The sequence below is a fragment of the Canis aureus genome, chromosome 1 (assembly GCF_053574225.1).
Source record: "Canis aureus isolate CA01 chromosome 1, VMU_Caureus_v.1.0, whole genome shotgun sequence".
In the NCBI taxonomy this organism is placed as follows: domain Eukaryota; kingdom Metazoa; phylum Chordata; class Mammalia; order Carnivora; family Canidae; genus Canis; species Canis aureus.
In genome coordinates this window covers 28751978-28765147 of record NC_135611.1, presented here as the reverse complement: position 1 = coordinate 28765147, position 13170 = coordinate 28751978, and the positions used below count along the sequence as shown (strand labels likewise).

At 37.4% G+C, this 13170-nt stretch overlaps 1 protein-coding gene and 1 long non-coding RNA gene across 14 annotated transcripts in view; one reads left to right on the top strand and one right to left on the bottom strand.

The window, feature by feature from the left end:
• Positions 1-13170, bottom strand: part of LOC144311523 (L-lactate dehydrogenase B chain-like) — a 146409-nt gene that overhangs the window by 119276 nt on the left and 13963 nt on the right. For all 13 annotated transcript variants that reach the window (XR_013377144.1, XR_013377157.1, XR_013377138.1 and 10 more), the window contains one exon: positions 1804-1877. The gene's annotated coding sequence lies outside the window, so the exon portion shown is untranslated. The remainder of the gene's footprint in view (positions 1-1803; positions 1878-13170) is intronic.
• Positions 1-13170, top strand: part of LOC144311555 (uncharacterized) — a 45604-nt gene that overhangs the window by 31095 nt on the left and 1339 nt on the right. Inside the window, exon 2 of the long non-coding RNA XR_013377170.1 lies at positions 11491-11900. This is a non-coding gene — a long non-coding RNA (uncharacterized LOC144311555). The remainder of the gene's footprint in view (positions 1-11490; positions 11901-13170) is intronic.

The window sequence follows — 13170 nt, the reverse complement described above, 5'->3', positions numbered from 1 at the left end:
TGATTTAATGGATCTGGAGTAGGGCCCAGAAATTTGTATTTTGTGTATTTATGAAGTTTAGTAAGTGATTTTGATAGAACCAGATTTTGGAACACATGTAAAGAACTGAACTAAACTTACATATGTAAAAGATCTCAGACTTTAAAAATTTGTTATAAAAGTGTAAATCACGATAAATGTACCCTAGAATTCTAAGAGCTGTGGTTAATAAGAGATTACTATAATTTTATGAGATATATTTTTTTATATATGGCTCTCTGCTTTTTGTTATTGTGGTAAAATACATATAACATAAAATTTACCATTTTTAAGTATGCAGTTAAGTACACTCACATTGTTGTGCAACTATCACCACCAATCATCTCCAGAACCCTTCATCTTCCCATCTGAAACTCTGTATCCATTAAACATTAGCTCCCCATCCCCACACCCCTGCCCCCAGCAACCACCATTCCACTTTCTTTCTCTATGAATTTGATCATTCTAGGTACCTTAAGTAACTGGAATAATACAGTATTTGTTCTTTTGTGATTGGCTTATTGCACTCAGCATCATGTCCTCAAGGTTCATCTTGTGTTGTAGCATATGTCAGAATTTCTCCCTTCATAGATGGTATAATATTCCATTGTATGAATATAGCACATTTTGTCTATCCATTCATCCACTGATGAACACTTGGGTTGCTTCCACCTTTTGGCTATTGTGAATAATACTGCTATGAACATGAATGTACAAATGTCTGCCTAAATCCAATTCTGTTGGATATATAACCAAAATTGGAATTGCTGTAATTCTTGTAATACTCCTAATAAGCTAGAGGAATGTCTGTGTGTGTTTGGCAAAATAAATGCCTCACATTTATTTTAGAGTTTCATCTCTACTTGCTCTTTCCTTTCAGGTCTCTGAATCTCAATATGTTTTAATTGTTTTCCATCTTCAACACACTCTCTCATGACAAGTTTATTATTCCCATGACTTCAGTTATTCTCACTAGCTGTTAGTTAGCAAATTCATCATCAAGCTCTGGACTATCTGCTCCAATTCCTATTGCCTGATGAGCCATATCTTTGTGAATGAATAAGCTATCTTCCGAGAGTATTGTTCCATTAGCCTTTCCCTTTCTCTCCTGGCCCTTGTCTTCTCTATTTCAACTAGCTGTTTTCCCATAGGCTATAACTCTGTTTAAAACCAGAAGGAAACTCCTATCTTTAAAAACAAAAACACTCAAGCCTACAACCCTGTTCATGGTCTACCTCACCTATTTCAAATGCTGAACACAGGCACATGCATGCACTCACACACAGAGGCTTGGCCTTTGCTCTAATTAATGCAAAGGATGGTGTGTTCACCTTATACTTTGCCCTAGTCAGTAGACTCAGTAACCAGGAAAACAGTCCTAATTTTCAACCAACACAGAAAATAAGGTCTTTAGCTAAAGATTAAAAGCAAAAAATTAGGGCTATATTGTTTGCCCAATATTACTTAGACAACAAATAGGATTCCAAACCCCATTACTTCCTTTGCCAATGTGCATGCATGAACACACACACACACACACACACACACACACACCTTTCATAGATGGCAGCGTGTCACAGACTTTCCCTCATTTCTGAAGTACAGTAAGTCCCTGGCCAGGCCCTCTGTCCTGCCTGTTGCCAACGCAGAAGCAGTTGAATTACTTGCTCTAATTGACCAGTGGCCAAATGGCCTAAGGCTGTTTGAAGTGAGGCCTTCCAAGTACCAAAAATTATAAAACATGCTTCAGAAAAAATCTACTGGAGTTTCCAAAGCCAGACTTACAATTCAAAGGTTCCTTCCTCACCAGACAGTGCTCAGCATCATTTCCTGGACTTCCCATGCTTGGAGAGCTGTGGCTGCCAGAGAGCACAGGTAGGTTCAGATTAAGCTTCACATGAGACCATATCTTCCACTACCACACACAAAACAGTGTTATGAAAACAAAAGTAATAAATCTCTTATTAAAGTGGCAGGTAGTAGAGATTGTTTCTTTACTTCCAACAAATTCATAATAAAAGCATAGAATAGGCCAAATTTTAAAACTCAAATCTAAAAAGTAGGAAAATCCTGTTTTGTTTTGTTTTGTTTTTTATTAAAAGCCTTTTCACACTGTACTCCACACCCAGCTGGAAAATTTCATCTCACACTCGCCTTACCTTTTACTGCTAAACATCACCAGAAAAGCCTTGAATCTCTTGCTCCATTCTCTCTAACCACAATTGTATCTTTACAATGGTACTAGACTTACTCTGCCAACGCCATCAGTTTAAAACAAAACACGGAAAAGTACTATTACATCTATTGAATTGGTTTATTTTGGTGGTGGTACAGTGAAACTGGCAATTTCAGACATTGCCAATTGCACTCTGAAAGTGTATAATCATTTTCTAGAGCAATTTGGCTACATGTGTCAAGAATCATAAAAAAATCACACATTTTACCTTAGTAATTATACTTCCTAATAATATAATCCAAAGTGGGAAAAAAAAAAAAATAAATAAAAAAAAAAAAAAAAAAAAAAAAAAAAAAAACAAAGTGGGTAAAAAGTGCTTATTTATATGTACATTTATAAATACATATTCATAGTAGTGATATTTTAATAGAAAAATGGAAGACTGTTCAATAAATGAACCATGTTTAAACAAGTTACACTATGTTACACTATGTCTCTGCCTTTCTGTGTCTCTTATGAATAAGTAAATAAAATCTTTAAAAGAAAAAGACAACACAGTGTTGCAATGATTATGAATACAATTATCTAGCACTATAGTAATTTTAGTTTCTTTTTAATGCATATAGATTTTTTCATTTGTAATTCATCTAAGATGATTCCAAACCATCTAAAAACCTAATGCATTTATTCGATTTATTCTACTAAACCAGCGATTTTATAGTCTATCAACCAAATGGATGTCTCAAATGTGTGCAAATGCAACGGATTTTGAAGCTCATTCAATTCCTAACCATATATCCTTTCTTAAAAGATTTTATTTATGTATTTGAGAAAGAGAGAGCATGTGTGAGAGAGAAAGAGAGAGTACTAGCAGAGGGAGAAGCAGACTCCCTGATTTGGGCTCAATCCCAGGACCCTGGGTTCATGATGTGTCGAAGGCAGATACTTAACCAACTGAGCCACCTAGATGGCCCCAAACCACATATCCTGACTGAGACTTGCAGTTTATATTATTTTATTTCAGATACTAATGAAATGATTTTGACTGTGTAATTTTCAACCAGACCAAATGAAATCTTCACAAATTATATGGCTAATACTCTTATCACTACATATGTGTGAGAATAAGAACAACCAGCAGTAGAAAATATGAAAAATAAAAGGAGTCTAGAACAGAGGTGAGAGATTTTATCCCACTGATTATATTCTGGGCAAAATAAGCGCAAAATGCAAATCAGCTGAGAAGTACTTTTACTTATTTAAAGGTCATAAAAAGTTAGTGCCATATCAGAACAAATGCATGCAATGTCTCATTTCTGTTTGCAGATAATGCTAATGAAAGATGCATCCTGATCAGAGTATAGTATAGGACCACATAGTTTAAAACAAGCAAAAGTTGTGTGAAGTGGCAATTTAGAAAGAAGGAGAAGAATTTGCAAAAGTAGTGAAATCCCTTTTATCGCTCACTCATTCCCCACCTTTTCCCTGAGCTAGAGTAAGGAATGTTCCTTGCAGAGTGGCAGTGAGTTTCTAAGCTCTCCAGTCACTTCATCTTTTGTAAATGAGTTGTCACTCTCAGAACAAAAAACAAGAAGAAAATGTTTGTGTTTAAAGCACGTTATGGTGGAGTTTCGGCAAATTTCCGTCTGTTTCCTCTTTGCCAGTGAAAAGCTTGGTTGAATCCAGTTTGACATGTCCTAGCCTCTTTATGCCCTATCTGCCATTCCCACAATCACTGGATAACTAGACCACAGCCAAAATGAGGACATGGCCTTTCCTTCCTCAATGTCCCCTGAGCAGCAGTCAATTTAAATTATTTTACATCATGTTTTAGGATTTTATGATACTTAGTCTCATGGTTTCATCTAAAATTTTTGTTGGTGGTGGTTTCGAGTATTTTTCCAAGAGTCAATTTAAATTTGTTGTCAAAAGCTTACTATTACATCAAATTGAAAGTGATCACTGCACAGTGTTGGAAGGGGCTTAACAGATATCATTTTGTAGATAACAAATCTGATATTTAAAGAAATCAAGCAACTAGCTTAAATTCTGTAACTATAACATTACTATTAGCTGTAATCCATGTGTTCTAGCCTGCAATCCAGTATTCTTTCATCTGTGCCACCCTGTATCCCATTCTTAACCCACACTGGTCTCTTTTTTCTAGTGATTCTTAGTAGAATCACAATGTCTGAGACTGGTTGAAACCAGTGTTATTGCTTAACCCCATGCTTCTTCCTTTTTTAAAAGAAGGAGGAAAGTTCTTCTTAGCAATTAATTGAATTATAGAGTAGTACTACTTTTACCTCAGTCTGTCTCTGATTATATATAATGGTTTAAATGCATTCTCAGTAGGAAAATCCTTTTGTTGAATGAACTCTAAATTTGCTTTCCTCATTAAAATAAGGAGCTGGATAGAACTTAGGTTTATGTTTTTTGTTCTTTTGTTCAGAATGAAACTCTCCTGTCTTCACTGGCTATAAAATAGAACCTCTTAGGAAATAGAAAACAGCATAGGAAGCATAAAGAAGAAGGTAAGAATCACCTATAATTTTACACTTAGAGATTACCATCATCATTTTGATGTATATGCTTATAATTTTTAAAACATTTAAATTTATATAACATATATATGTTGCTATATATATGTGTATATACATCCATACACAAAAAAATTATCAATTTGATCACATGAAATTTTAGATATCTGTGTGGCAAAGAAAAAAAAAACACAGACAAAAGCAACTTAGAGAAATAATCTACAAAATGATAAATGATTAATCTCCTTAATTAATAGAGTTATTTAAGTCAAATTGAAAAACACCATAGTCCAATAGAAAAAGGAGGAGAGATTTAATTTAGCAACTTGTCATTACATTGGGAATTCCCTTTGCTACTTTTCTTTTTTTTTTTAATTTTTTTTTTATTTATTTATGATAGTCACAGAGAGAGAGAGAGAGAGAGAGAGAGAGAGGCAGAGACTCAGGCAGAGGGAGAAGCAGGCTCCATGCACTGGGAGCCCGATGTGGGATTCGATCCCGGGTCTCCAGGATCGCACCCTGAGCCAAAGGCAGGCGCCAAACCGCTGCGCCACCCAGGGATCCCTCCTTTGCTACTTTTCTGTGATAAACTCCTGTTTCCTGGATCCTCTTTCTTGATTTATCCTGTCATTTTCAAAGAGCACATCTTCCATTGGGTTTCTGAAAAAGGGTATAAATATTTTGAGGTAAATATTTTGAGTCTGTGGAAGTCTGAAAATATCTTAATTCTATCATACATTTGATTGATGCTTGGATTTCTATGCTTGAAAAAAAATCATAAATTGAAACAAATAGTTTTATTTCATTCTTTATCAGCCATAATTACTATTAATGGGATGTGCTTGATATTGGGCACTGTACACTTCTCAAACCTTAGAATCAGAGTGGACATTGTCACCCCTGTTTCCTCTCCCACACTGTTTTTCACAGAGTACCTTCTTCACCCCAGTTTTGCAAAGATGATACCAATGAAAGGAATATAGTTCAGTCTGAAGTTGAAACTATGAACTACCTCAGTCTAGTATTTCACAATATATCCAAGACATATCTTTATCACTGGGGTCTACCTTAAAAGTAAAACAGCTGGTTATTTTACCAGTAAAATGGGTCTACTGTGGATAGCACAGGAATTGCAATTCGGAACATGTAAGTTTGGCAAAGTCTGGAGATCAAAGGAGAAGAATGTTACTTCATAGAGAACAGAAGGAAGTTCAGAGGGGTTACTTTGAATGAAAGGCCACTGGAGAAAAGTAAGAGATCAGACAATCTCTCATTGGCTGAGTTGTGGTGTTTTCTTATTGGCTGACTTTGTTGCTGGGTGAGTAGACAAGGTACATCTTTTTCTTTTGAGTCTGCAACTGAGTGGGAGTGGCAGGATGTGAGAGCTCCTCTTTCTGGCCTTCCAACTCCATTTTATATGAGTTTTACTTTATTCATTTTCATAAATGCATTTTCCTGAATATTTTTTTGTTTTTTTTAATAAATTTATTTTTTATTGGTGTTCAATTTGCCAACATATAGAATAACACCCAGTGCTCATTCCATCAAGTGCCCCCCTCAGCGCCTGTCACCCAGTCACCCCCACCCCCCACTCACCTCCCTTTCTACCACCCCTAGTTCGTTTCCCAGAGTTAGGAGTCTCTCATGTTCTGTCTCCCTTTCTGATATTTCCCACTTATTGTTTTCCCTTTCCCCTTTATTCCTTTTCACTATTTTTTATATTCCCCAAACGAATAAGACCATATAATGTTTGTCCTTCTCTGATTGACTTATTTCACTCAGCATGATACCCTCCAGTTCCATCCACATCGAAGCAAATGGTGGGTATTTGTCATTTCTAATGGCTGAGTAATATTCCATTGTATACATATACCACATCTTCTTTATCCATTCATCTTTCGATGGACACCGAGACTCCTTCCACAGTTTGGCTATTGTAGTTTCCTGAAGATTTAAAAAATTCCAGTGATACCCTGTGAGTTTACTCTAGTGCTCTGAAGAATTTCAGTATACAGTTTGGGAACTTCAGAGCTAACTATTAGGGAAAAATAAAGTTAGATCCCTTTATTATGTATTTATTGTTTAAATACCTTCTTTGTGTTTGTGTGTGTATACACTAAATATACTTACTATGCCCTCACACACATATATACATACACAAATGTATGCCATTTTTTTGTGTATGGATGTATATACACTAAATATAGCAACATATATATGTTATATAAATTTAAATGTTTTAAAAATTATAAACATATACATCAAAATGATGATGGTAATCTCTAAGTGTAAAATTATAGGTGATTCTTACCTTCTTCTTTATGCTTCCTATGCTGTTTTCTATTTCCTAAGAGGTTCTATTTTATAGCCAGTGAAGACAGGAGAGTTTCATTCTGAACAAAAGAACTAAAAACATAAACCTAAGTTCTATCCAGCTACTTATTTTAATGAGGAAAGCAAATTTAGAGTTCATTCAACAAAAGGATTTTCCTACTGAGAATGCATTTAAACCATTATATATAATCAGAGACAGACTGGGGTAAAAGTAGTACCACTCTATAATTCAATTAATTGCTAAGAAGAACTTTCCTCCTTCTTTTAAAAAAGGAAGAAGCATGGGGTTGAAGCAATAACACTCTAAGAAAAATATAGGAAAGATATATGACAGGGATCCCTGGGTGGCGCAGCGGTTTGGCGCCTGCCTTTGGCCCAGGGCGCGATCCTGGAGACCCGGGATCGAATCCCACGTCGGGCTCCGGGTGCATGGAGCCTGCTTCTCCCTCTGCCTGTGTCTCTGCGCCTGTCTCTCTCTCTCTGTGACTATCATAAATAAATTAAAAAAAAAATTTTAAAAAAAAAGGAAAGATATATGACAAAAAAATAGACTTAAACCCACAACACACACCTCAAATATAATGCCACAAAGCTGGTAAAGACTCTAAATAGTCCTCTTGGGTAGCAGGGGACTTAATGAAACAATGGTCTCTAAAAATACTAGAATATGGTTGGAGTGGTGGCGGTGAAGGGAAAAAGAAGGTCATGACTAAAATGAAAGTCACATTTGGAAGCAACAGAAAGGAGAAGAGAGAAAACAAAATCTGGGTCATGGAGGGCATGCATGAGAACATGAGCCAAAACAAATGAGTTTAAAATGACTAGAGAGAAAACTAAAATGATAGAAGATAAAGGAATTCAAATATACACTTATTTGGAGCTTCTGAAAAAGAAAACAATAAGACAAAAAAAGTATTTAAAATATAATTCAACATTTTTTTCAATTTTTTTCAACTGAATTTTTTCAATTCAGTCATTTTTTCAATAAATATCTGAATCTACCAATTCAAAGGTGACATTATGTCAGTAAAAATGCATGCCACTGATAAAACTGGTGAAGTCTCTTTCCTGGTAAAGATACTAACATGCAGGGATCCCTGGGTGGCGCAGCGGTTTGGCACCTGCCTTTGGCCCAGGGCGTGATCCTGGAGACCCGGGATCGAATCCCACATCGGGCTCCCGGTGCATGGAGCCTGCTTCTCCCTCTGCCTGTGTCTCTGCCTCTCTCTCTCTCTATCTGTCATAAATAAATAAAATATTTAAAAAATTAAAAAAAAAGATACTAACATGCAAAAATAAGGAAAGAATCTATGAGGAGTTGTCTATGAGGAGTATAAATTAAGTAAGCTTCAACTTTCCCACAGTCACATTATAGTGCTGAAAGATGATGGGGAAATGCTACATCCTCAAGGAAAAGATTATGCATTCCAGAGATTTGTATTGTCAAAGCACTGTCCAGGCACAAAAAGATGAACATCAGACATTGACAGCATGGATAAATTAGGAAATATAGTCCCATGAGTACTTCTTAAGGAAACTATCTTTAGGTAATCAATAAAAAGAAGTAGCAGCTATGGTAAAAGTGAGCAATGAATCCATTTGAATGTACAACTGAGATTGAACTACTCTGATGATGGTGGTCACAAGAGAGCCCATGGATTTCATTGACCAGGACAATGGCTATGACCCATCCAGGAGGACAGGTGGTGTGAGAGAGCATGAAGGGCCAGGGGGATGAACTGATAAATATTGTTTAAAATACACGATTCATGTACAGTCTAAATAATATTCTGTGTATACTATTTTTATGGTATAAAAAGACCCACTAGAAACCAAAGAATGTACCTCCTTTAGAAAAAATAAAAGGAAAAAGAAAAAGAAAAAGAATCAGATAAGATCACATAATAAAACATGGTGTGCTGAAAAGCAAAATTTAAAACAAAGTGACACAGTAAAGTTGAAAATAGAAGAATCAGCGGAGACTTATCTGGCAAATATAAACCAAAAGAAAGCATGGTCATGATAGCAGTATCAGACAATGTTGAACACCAGTCGAAAAGCATCAAATACGGCAAAGAGTGGCACTTTAGAACAATGTCTATATTATTTAGACTGTACATGAATCATGTATTTTAAACAATGCAAAAATAGATCTGACAGTCATGCATATTTATGCACCAAATAATAACAAAATATTCTTTAAAAAAATACAAATGACCTTATCAGTTAAGTTTCTTTGGCTACAAGCAGCAAAACCCAACTCTAGCTAATTTAAGACTAAAAAAAGTATATTGAATCACATAGCTGAAGCTTCCAGAGCCAGAAAGGTTTCAGACAAACCTGAGTAGGACATCGTCCTTAGGGGCTTCCTTGATGGTTCCTGACATCCCCAGGTTCTCACCTGAGGCAACAGAGGGGATAATCAGCTTCCTCAAGAGCACAAAGGCCCAAACGTTTAATCTTGGCTTTTGTGCTGAAGTAGACACTACAATTATGGGAGTAAAACCATACACTGATGCTCTAGGTTAGGGTCAGCTGGCTTTTTCTGTGAAGAGTCAGAAAGTAAATATTTTTGACTTTGACACATGATCTCTGTCACAACTACTCACAGCTACTCTGCTATTGTAGCACGAAAGCAGCCATAGATACATGAAATGAACATGGAGTATTACCATAAAACTTTATTTATGGACCCTGAAACTGGAATTTTGTATAATTTCCACATATCAAAGCCATTGTTAGCTCATACTTAATAAAATAGGTGGCATACAGGATTTGGCCTACAGTTGCTAGTTTGTCAACCTCTGCTGTATGGTGCCCACAAACTTGAACCTAAAAGACTCAAGAATAAGGAAGAAGCTGGTCCCTCAAAGCAAATTAGGGTAGTGAGTGCTATGCAGCAAACACAGTAAATGTTCACCCTAGTACCATGATGCTTTACAATTTTGATCCCGAAGGACTTAAGGGGGTATTGCCCACTGAACTCAGATAACTCATCCCAAAGCTAGAAGTATATCAAATGACCCATCTCCGGCTCCTAATGCCCTTTCACCCACTAAAATTGCCAGGAGGCAGAACCCATGTGACTGTCAACTTTCTGCAGCATCAACAAAACAAGCAAGTCACCAGTCAGGATAGTTCTGCACATTCTCGGTCAGTACCCAGTTCCCAGTGTTACTGACACCAAGCAATCGAATGACTTGGGATAATTCACACGTTCTTTCACTTATTCATAAAGGAGTTAGCTATTGATCACCACCCATTATTCTAGGCTCTGGGGAAAAAACAAAAAGCAGAGGGGTAAAAAAGAATCTGCTTTCCTGGACTTAATTAACTAGCTAATTAAAGGTAAATAGAGAAAACAAAAATAAAACAGGGAAAGGAATAAGAGGATGTTGGGTGACATTTTAAATAGGTAGTCAAGGAAAGCCTACTGTAAAGATGACATTCAGGCAAAGATATGAGAGAGTATAGGGAGTGAGCTCTCCAAAAATCCAGGGAAAGAAAACTTTAAGCAAATGACTAGCTAGCAAGTGCAAAGGTCCAGGGGCAGGAGTATAATTAGTGTTTAAGGAGGTTGGGATGGCTGGAGCCGTGTGAATGAGGAGGCAAATAAGAGAAGATGAAGTCAGAAAAGTAGTAGGAAAGGTAGCACACATCATAAACGGCCTTGGAGGCCATGATACTTTGATTTTTACTCTGAGGGGATATACAAGGGTTATGAGCAGACGAAACATGATTTGACTCACTCCCTTAAGTGACCATTTCAACTGTTGTATTGAAGATAGAATTTTGAGGGGCAAAGGCAGGAGACAAGGAGACCAGTTAGGTTGCTCTAATAATTGAGGTGCCTCAGCCCCCACTCTCAAGCAGAAAACATTCCACTGGTCCAACTACAAGTCTGTCTTCAAGCCTCCAAGTGCAACTTAAAATAAACTAAAGCATCCCATAGCTTTGCAGAACAAATGCTAGTACTGCTAGCTCAGACATTCACCGCTCCAAGCTGCCTTCTCTATGAGCAGACATGATCAGGGAAGCCCCAGCTGACACCCCCTGGGACTGCACACAAGGAATGGAGAAAACAGTGGATCTGTGACCTCTTGCCTTGCGTAACCCTCAGCCTCTGCAAATCCACTACTCCATTTATTCTAGAATATGTTTATCCTACGCTTCGGTTCAAATGTCTACCATCAGCATTTACCTAGGCTCTCCACCAAGTTGCCTTTCTCACTGGTAGGACTGAGCAAGGTTAATCATCAGGAATTGTATGTGTGTTAAGAGGTAGCAGAGATGCCACTAGTATATCGTCATCATAGATGGGAGTCCCCTTCCTTATCCAGCAAGCATACAACTTCTTTGAGCTACATACTCTGAACAAATACACAGACATTAACTTTAGGCTATTTTCTTTGACCTTGAAAGAGCCCTACACTATTTGTGGAAAGAAGGGAGGAGATAGCGCGGGCTGCCTCAACCAGTATTTCCAAGTCAAATATGACCACCAGCTCAGCAGCGCCACCTTCAGGGATGCCCTGAGAAGTGCATATCTGAGAGCCGGAAAGAGACTGTGTTTACATCCCAAACACCCATATGATGCCAGAAATGTTATCCTCGAGTAAAAGGATTCCAAGATGGTCACAGATATTTGATGAATCCTGAGGCTCACAAGATAATGGCAGAAAGTCAGCCCCAATTTCCCCAAAAGACCAAAGGTTTGAATGATGCTTCACTTCCTCTTCAAATTTACGGGCTCTGAAGTTCATGTTTCCCACGGACCAGCTGCTCAACTACCCTAACTCACTCTGATCCTAAGCCTGTGTTTTTAAGATAAGGTACGTAATAGCATCACGGGAGGAGAGGGTAATAAATGCCAATGCTCTTCCCCAGGCAGTTGACTCAGAATTTCTGTGAGTGAGGTCAAGCATCACTGGAGTGATTAAAATGTGCAGACACGGTTGAGAACCTCATCTTTAAGGTATTAAAATTAATTCCTTGGGGCACCTGGGTGGCTCAGTGGTTGAACATCTGCCTTTGACTCAGGGCGTGATCCCTGAGTCCTGGGATTGAGTCCCACATTGGGTTTCCCGCATGGAGCCTGCTTCTCCTTCTGTGTCTCTGCCTCTCTTTGTGCGTGTCTCTCATGAATAAATAAACAGAATCTTTAAAAAATAATAATTCCTTAAGTTGGGGCCAAAATCATTCAGGAAAGTCCAAGGATAAAACAACCTGTGTCCCTGAATCTACTAAACAGAGAAGTGGCCCTGGGCAAGGTCTGTTCTCCCTTTTGGGAATGGGAGTTGTAAGCTACCAAAATTCTCTTTGAGATTCAGAGGTACTTCCCTTTGCCTTTGCTCTGTAACATTGCAGTCTAGGTGAAGCTACAAATCCAGCATCTCCTGTATGCTTCCCTACTCGAAAAAAAAACTGGTTCTGTTTCTCTATCTGCTTCTTGACAAGCTGCTTGGTCATCGGTGTGCTTATAATCCCCTCTTCTTAGAACACTCCCCTTTCTGCAGTGCACTTCACTCCATTCTCTTCTTCACCCAACTAACTTTTGCTCAAGGCAATAAACCTTCCCTACTTATGGGAAATGATCTCCTGTTTGCTTCACAGCATTCTCTGCTCCTTGCTAGTATAGCACTTAGCACACTGTGTTATACTGTTTCTCATCAAGTCAGAGACACTATCAATTAGGAGATACATTATTTCATGGAACACTAAGGAACAAAAAAAGCTGTCAATAACATTATAACAATGCTTCCTTAGAACTTAGAATTTTCAAAAAAAAAAGAATCTTCATTTCATACATATTAAAAGAATTCTTTTGATGTAATTTTGAGTTCTATCGAAGAGCCAAGGGACTTGTTAGCATTTCTTCTTTAACCAACTAATAGTCTCAATTTTTCCTCTGTTGGTATGCCACAGAAAGTTAGGCAGTTGCTGTTCAAACCCAGCAAAAGTTGCTTTCTTTCTTCTTTTTTTTTTTTTCAGCAAAAGCTTCTGGTATTCATGTTTGACACCTGAATGACAGTTCTGCAGGATGAATGAATGGATTGGTCACATCAATTCCTTGTTATTTTGAAATTTCTTTAATCTTTTCAA